The sequence below is a fragment of the Lycium ferocissimum genome, unplaced genomic scaffold, assembly GCF_029784015.1.
Source record: "Lycium ferocissimum isolate CSIRO_LF1 unplaced genomic scaffold, AGI_CSIRO_Lferr_CH_V1 ctg24068, whole genome shotgun sequence".
Lineage (NCBI taxonomy): Eukaryota > Viridiplantae > Streptophyta > Magnoliopsida > Solanales > Solanaceae > Lycium > Lycium ferocissimum.
Window position 1 is genome coordinate 1 of NW_026721390.1, and position 8,492 is coordinate 8,492.

Consider the following 8,492-nt stretch of genomic DNA (forward strand, 5'->3'; position numbering starts at 1 on the left):
ACAATTTAAAGTTGGGAGTGCCAAGGATTTTTTAGCTATATTTATATGAATTGGGCTTGCGATATATATATTTTTTTTTTTTATTTTTATCCAAATATTTTAAATAATTTTAAAAAGGATAAGAAATAATAAAACACCCGGATGGGGATACGGGGGGTTTTTATATATTTGATATTAAAATTTGAGATATGGAAAAAATAATAAAAAGGGGGGAATGTCTTTTTTATAGATTTTCTTTTTAAAGAAGAAAAAAAAAGTTTATGAAAAAGAAACCCTAAAAAGACAAGGTAGACCACGGTCGACACCGACGATCCGTCAAAGGGGGGGTTTTCTTTGTGCAACCAAAGGTTATCCCCCCAACGGACACTTTTTATTTAGGCTCGGTTAACCGGCCCAACGGACACGTTGTTTTGGGTCGGTGTATCGGAAAGCCGCTTTTCTTTTTTGGGGGTCAAATCATCAAAGACACCCGGGGGAAAGGATAAAACATGTCTCCTTTTTAAATTTATCGTATACTAAAAATGGGGTCAATGTGGGGCCGGGGACGGAAAGGGGGATAACCCAAAATGAGCATGGCTGTTGATTTTTCTTCAAGGAAAAACCCAAAAATGTATTTACCAAATTTTCGGTTTGGCCCCTTTCCAAATCAACTGCCCGTGGTTTTGGCCGGGCCAAATCAACGTGCCCTTTGGTGGATTTGTAGGTTTAAGGGTGAGCCGTCGGGGGTAAGGGACGGTCTAGGGGTGTCGGCGTTTTCCCCTTTATCTTTTGGGGTTTCTTTATTCATAAAGGCTTTTTTTTTCATTCAATTATATAAAAAAGAGGACTTTCCCTTTTTGGTTATTTTTCCTATTTTTAATATAATATAAAAACTCCCCCCAAAGAAAAACCATCCGTGTGTTTTCGGGGTTTTGCTTATTTTTTCAAAATTTAAAATTTAAAAATAATAAATAAAAATTTATAAAAAATATTTAAGAAAATAAAAAAAATTCAAATTATATGAATAAAATATTCGTACCCCTCCGTTTTCCTTTTTTTATATAGTTAAAAGTCGCGAGGCCGGGGGATCATCTGAAAAAAAAAATTTAATTAAAGATATATAATGATGCATTAATTATATCTTGTCGATAAGTCTTATAATTATTAAAATTTCTTAGTCACATAATTGAATATTATTCAAAAGAAAAAATATTTATGAGGAAGAAAGTTTGAAAGAAGAATTAGCAAATACAAAGAATACAAATCAATATTACTTTATGATATAAAGTATGAAATATAGTCGACCTATTGTGAAGATCATAAATTGGAAAACATAGCTTAGTTTTAAATGAAATTAAGGAAAATAAACTCATTAATTGAACCTGGATAATAATCTACCTAATTCTTCATATATATTATATGCTTGAAAATATCCATTCTTAGTTAATCAAACAATAGATTTTCAAAAAATAATAATTCATCTCGACTAATAATACTATCATTCATTTTCAACACCATATGATACTAGTTAATTAGAATAAAATTACTCACAAAATCTTTTATGCAGTTTAGATAAATAAGTTAGAACAAAAAGAACCAACTACTTGAGAATCGTACTCATTCAACACGAATCAAATACGAATCATGCAATCGATGGGTTTGATTTTTTTTTTTTTTAAGCGAAAAATATGAAGTGAAGGTGCGTAGGAAACTGGTGGTATAAGATAAAAAAATAATTAAAAAAAATAATAAATGTTGTATCTTAATTTGATAAAATAAACAAATGAAGAAAAAGAAAAAAAAATATTTTTAATATAATGGACAAGTAAAAAAAGAGTAATCTAATACTTCCTCCGGTTCAAAATAAGAGCCTTTCGCATCTTTAGCTTGAAAATATTAATTCAAAAAAAAAAAGATATGTTGACTAAATTATGCTTAATTAAAGACCTAATTATATAGTTTCTTGATTATATAAAAATTTACTTATCTAAATAGGAGTAAATTTGAAAGAAAATAATTATTTATTTAACTGATTTTGTAGCGAGATACTTATTTGATTAAAAATAAAAGAAATTTAGTAATGACATTGTGAATTGGAAGGAATAGTGAATAGGAGAATATCACCAAAGTTGTTATAGTATCAACAATGCCGTACAATTTACAAGGCTCCCACAAAAGGTCAAGTGAGATTGGCCAGAAGAAATTGAATGAGGAGCAACATGCCTTGTTGCATAAATGTGAAACAATTAGTAATATGAGGATAACAAAAAACTTTTTATCAACACTTATATATAGTAGTAATATTTTAAAAATATTTTCTTCTTATTTGTTCATTTGCTAAAATCGGTAGAATTTTTTTCAATTTTAAACCCTCGTCATGTAATTATTTATCAAAATTTATTAGAATATAATAGTCGAAGTTAGATTTCCAAATCCAATTTACTAAGTATAACTTAGTAAAATTAGTGTAATAAATGATTTTTCAAAGGGAGTACAAAGTCTATCTCTTGGACTATTAAAAGGAAACGAGAGAGATACGTGATTACAACTCGACAATTTTAAATGTAATTACAATAGTCTAATTAAAAATGTTAGTAAATATTTTTCTTTTATATAAGGCATCAACTCAAAAACTCATAATTAATTTTATTATTAAGAAAGAAGATGAAAGAATAAAATAGCAAAAAAGCTTAAAGCCCATTAAAAAAGAACAGAAAAATATAAAACATGCAATTGACTAAATTCAAACCCCTGACCACACTGCACTTAAGCATTAACCACATGTGCTGGACCAATGGAGTACTAAAGGCCCTCTTTGCATAGGAGTGTCAACGTATATTATTTATACTTAACTTTGTTAATTTTTCATGCTAACTAAATATGCGTATTTAGTAATTTTTTCGAGTGAAGGTGTTGGTTGACCTTAAGCTACGTGCATACGCTGACATCAAGCAAGATGTCAGAAACGTTAATAGAAGTGTCAACTTGATTAATACCAGCATTATCTGTATGAATAGTTGGCCAGTCATTGACACAACCAATCGAGCCAAAAGTTTATTAATCTTCCATGACCCAAATTCCATTTTATCCCCTAATGTGGTCAAATTCCATTTTATCCCTAATGAAAACCTCTTTAGCTTTTAAAAGACTCCTCGAAAGTTGGATGAATTTTGATTAGGTTGCCAATTCAAAGCATTTTCGATTTTTGTAATGCTTATTTCTAACCACATTAGCCAAAGATCATTTGAATCCATAAGTTTTCTTCATATTTCTCAATCATCGGATAGTTGGTTCTTTAAACTTCTCGCGAAGATCATATTCCATAATTTTTACACACAGTTACAACAAAAAATATAAAACTTTGAGAAACGGTGTGTGACTATTCTTTTGGTTGCTTACGTATTTTTTCTTTAACCCCCTGCCACCCATTTTGTGAGGATCTTTAGTGTTTCCACATTTCCACTCCCACGTGACTAAACCACAAGACCTCTGGGTCGTGGGTGGAAGTATACCCCACCAACTGGCTTCTCACTTGTCTTTGGTCGAGTATGATTGTTGTGAAAACTACTAATTTATTACAATAGTTCCTTTATGACACGTCGACTTATTACTTTCCTCTCAGAAATTCGATAAAATTTCAATGACAAAGAAAAGATTTACATGGTTGCAATGCAAGGATAACACGCACAAATCAACAAACAGTCCAATTATTTATCATTCAGCTTGCTGATCACTACTATGAAACAAAATATTTTTTGCAATTCTTATACTATTTGCTTTTCATTGTACAATCGACTTTGAAGTGTTATTCAATTTCTAATATCACGTCTAGTTCATCACTATGAGGACTTGCATTTAAGTTAGGCATATCACTAGCCATAAAAGGATTCGGGGACAAGTTGAGATGGCTCCCATCTCCTTCCAGCATCTGAGTAACTTCTTTTATTGAAGGCCTATCAATTGATGCCACTGAATGCCCCAGAGTGCAACAATAGCTAACTTTCTACAATTGCACCATCCCTTCTTCCTCTATCCGAATCTTCAATTCTTCCCGATTCTCCAAATGTCTATAAATCCATTCCAATGAATTCACTTTGCTTTGGTTATTCAGTCTTAGGAACCATCTTGGTTCCCATTACCAACCATTTCCTAACAAGAGCATTCCAAAGCTATAAAATATCAGACTTATGAGAAACTTTGCCAAAGTTTCTTGATAAGCCACTTGGTGCAATGTAGCCAATGGTTCCCCTAGCAGCAGTCATAGTGGACTACTTTTTTCTTTTGAACACAAGGCTAGGCCAAAATCACATATTTTTGGGTTCAAGTTGTGGTCTAAAAAGGATGTTTTGTGGCTTGATATCGAAATGGAGGATTTCTGATCACATCCCTGGTGAAGATACTCAATCCTCTTCCAGTGCCAAGAGCAATATGTTGAAGCTTGTTCCAGCTGATTACTGAGATGCTATCGGAGCTCGAGCTCACTGGTAAGATGAACCTTTCAAGTGAATCATTTGGTAGGTATTCATATATCAGAGATCGTTTGAACCCATCAGCACAATAACCAACCAACCGGACCACGTTAACATGATGGATTGTCCCAATTGTTCCGATTTCATTGATAAATTCTTCCCCTTTACCCTTGGAATCATGTAGGACTTTTATTGCAACATTGATTTTATTGGAAAGTCTGCCTTTGTAAACAGTTCCATAACTTCCTTCTCCTAACTTTTCATTAAAATCATCTGTTATCTTCTTAATTTCAGCATAAGAATATCTTGTTGGTCTGATGGCCTTGTAGTCTTCCAAAAACTTTTCAAGTCTAACTCGACTCTCTCTTTCATTTTTACTTGTCAAATATAGCTTATAAATTGAGAAAACAATAATGCAAACAAGAGCTGCACCTAAAATGACACCTACAAGATTGAATAAGCAACCTGTCTTAAGTATGGAAAGGAAACACAAGTAGGACATTGACAGAGTCAGAACTTTGAAGAATTTGAGATTTTGAGAAAACTAACCTGCAACCAGGGGCTGCTTGGTAATAATACCTATTATGAACAAAATTATAGTCTGTTATCAATGATGGGAAAAAAGAAAGAAAATCTAAGACATATAAATAGTACCTTTATGGGTCATAGTTCGATTGAAACAATGAGTTTCCAATAGCTTGGTTCTATCCTTGAAACCACAATCCATTCCTTTGGACTCACAGTTTCCACAGAGTGGGATAGGCCAATTCAGCTGCAGCTTGTTGTCATTAAATGTTGACTGTGAGTATGGGTACCAGTGAATTTTTGTGCAAGGCCCAGGCAAGAATTCGAGGGGAGTAGTAGAAGAAGCAGCATATACGTGGTAACCAGAAAAACTAAGACATTGAACCAAGTAAACACTATAAAAATCTGTGAATGGTACAGAACAATTGAATAGGACTGTGTGACCTTCCACATTTTTGAAATTAGGGTGTGATAAATTCAGTTGTGGTAGCTTGGTTGCTATGCACCCATCAGGATCATAAAGGTGAATTTGCTGTGAGACATAATCAATTTCTTCAACAACCAAGTGAACAGACGATGGGAGCTCAAGGGATGGGGTCACCTTGACTGTTACATTGTAGATTCAAACCGATAGCCACAATGTTTTGGTTGATGACTAAGTCTGAATGGAAAATGAATGATGGGACCATGAGTTTTGCCTAGAATTCTCACAACCCTCTAGTCTTTCTCCTAAACAAAGCAATGGACAAAATACTAAGAAAAATAAGATGGACATTTCTAAAACTCTAATTAGAGGTTTACTCATGAGGCATCAATTGCATTCTTTAGTTTGATGCTGCTATTACTATACAGGATGGGCAACATTTTCCAACTCTCAATATTGACTTTTCCACACAAATGAATATTGGTGATCTATTTTCTTCAAAACTATAGAACTTGTGGACTAGGTCAGTCTACCAAGACGATCTTGTTTGCTAATTGTAAATTAACGTGAGAAGAAAACTCAAGCCCAAAAAATCCAATAACTGATTGATAGGGAACAGACATAAGAAAGGTCATAGCCTTTAGTCATGAACAATGAAACACGACATATCCATCTCCATCATTAATCATTAATAAATCGGTAAACAGTAAAGTCTTCCTCTTGAGGGCCCTTCAAGTTGGCATTTATCATGAAGGACCAAGAAAAGTCTTGAAACGTGCTCACCAGTTCACATTAGCTCTCTTCTAATATTTTTGTACATTCTTAAAAAAGACATTTAATCGCATTAAGCTTACTAGTATATACTTTATCTGCCTTAAATATCTCACTTAATTAGCATGATACTACTTGGACCAACACTAAAGGTACAACAACAATGACAACAAACAAAACAACAGCCCGAGTATCATTCAACCCGCGGCCCCATGTACGGAGATACGCACCTTAACCCTGCTTTTTCCTCCGAAAGGTAGGCGGTACTGTTTTCGCTCAAGAGAGGAGAAGAGAGGAAGACAAGAGGAAAACGAAATGATAAGGTCGTATAGGCTAAAAAACAATATGATAACACGAATACCCAGCGAGAAAGTACGCTTTTATAACGATCCGGAAAGAAGGAGCATTAACTACCTTAGATAAATAAAATAATCGAAAGTGACAACGCTCGACAAATATAAGCACAATTAAACCAAAATGCACAAACAAAATGAGCAAACAAATGACAACTACTAGTAGGGTGAAGGGTAAACGACCTAGCTCATCCCAATACGAGCCCTCCACAACCTCCTATCTAAGGCTGTGTCCTCGGTGAGCTGAGCCGAAACTGTCTAATCACCTCTCCCAATCGCCCTCTCAATACTTTTCTGCCCTCCCTTTACCTCTCCCGAAACCATCCATAGCTAACCTCTCACGCTCCTCGCACCCAGCATTCCGTGTCTCTCCTCTTCATACGCCAAAACCATCTCGGCCACTCCCGCATCTTGTCCTCCGCTCGATGCTACTCCCACCTTATCTCGGACATATGTTCATTCTAATTTATCCCTCTGGTGTCCGTACATGCGCGACAAAGTTTCGCGACTTTCGTACGCAGATCATCTTGGGCGAACGTGACATTTCTTGGTGGCCAACACTGCTGCTTTCCGTCCTGATAGTCGGTCTGCCTAACCACCACTTTGTGAAACTTGCCTTTAAGTTTTGAGCAACAGACTTTCTTATCACACTAAGAGCCGAGTCTCCATTTCATCCCTGTGCACCGATACGATGTGAAACATCGTCGTCGATATCCCCGTCTCCTCGCATGTTGCACTCCAAATATATCGAAACTTCCTTTCTTTTTGAATGGCCCGGGTACCAAGCCTCACTTCCCTACCAAACCTCACGCGTACGCCACCGAACCTCGCACCCAAAGTGATTCTCGTCTCGTCCCACCACCTAAACTTCAGACTCAACGTCACTGCCTCCAGTCCATATCGTTAACCTCGCTGCGAGTCTCGTCAATCGCACTCTGGTGTCATCTTTAGACTCCACGTGTCTCAAGGCACCTCACCTCCGTATTTTGTCGCGTCAATTCATCCATCACCAAGCGACTTAGTGGTAATCCTTACCCCGGCTTAGGACAAATGTAATACTCCTCCAAGATTCTTCCACAGACCTTTCACCTTGTCGCATTTATGTAAGCTCCCTACATCGTTTTTGAATCGAGCGCCCCTACGAATCCAAACCGGTTCTCTGGGGCCGTACACACCTCTCCTCACCCTCATTTCCACCACCCTTTCCCACACTTTCATAAATAAGGACTTAACAGCTGACACCGTAGTTGTTTAGCTTTGAATGTCTCCCTGCTTTGAATCAGTATTCTTCCCATTTTGATGACATAGATATTTCAAGTTTGTAAAACTTAAAATTTACCCCATATATTTGAGCGTGAGCCCCCACGTTTCAATATAAAAGAACAAACTTTATAACTTATAAGAATGGACATAGATATTTCAATGAAACTAAAATTTATATATTCTTTAATATATAAAATAATTTTAGATATTTTATAAAATCAAATAAAAAATATGATCGTAGAAATGCGAATACCAGACTAAAAATAATAATGAATTCACGTAAATTCAATCAGACATATGATAGCTTTGTTTCTCTTAAGTCTCAAATATATTGAAACATACTCAAATTTTCCAAAAATTATTGAGTGGGACCGTAGGAGTAATAACCCAAAAATCCAATAACTGATTGACAGGGAACAGGACATAAGAAAGGTCATATCCTTTAAACATGACATATCCATCTCCATCATTAATCATTAATAAATCGGTAAACGGCAAAGTCATCCTCTTGAGGGCCCTTCAATTTGGCATTTATCATGAAGGACCAAACTGTCTTCTACTCCCGCCATTTCATTTTACGTGAACGCATTTGACTGGGCACGATATTTAAAAAAGAATAAAGATTTTTGTAATTTATGGTTCAAAATAAATCTTAAATATTTATATGGTATGAAAATTTTAAATAAAGTAAATTTGTTTGGAAATTAG

The 8,492-nt window shown here is 35.1% G+C and overlaps 1 pseudogene; it reads right to left on the reverse strand.

Moving 5' to 3' along the window:
* Positions 1-3,598: 3,598 nt before the first annotated feature.
* Positions 3,599-6,914, reverse strand: LOC132043405 (rust resistance kinase Lr10-like; annotated as a pseudogene).
* Positions 6,915-8,492: the final 1,578 nt, after the last annotated feature.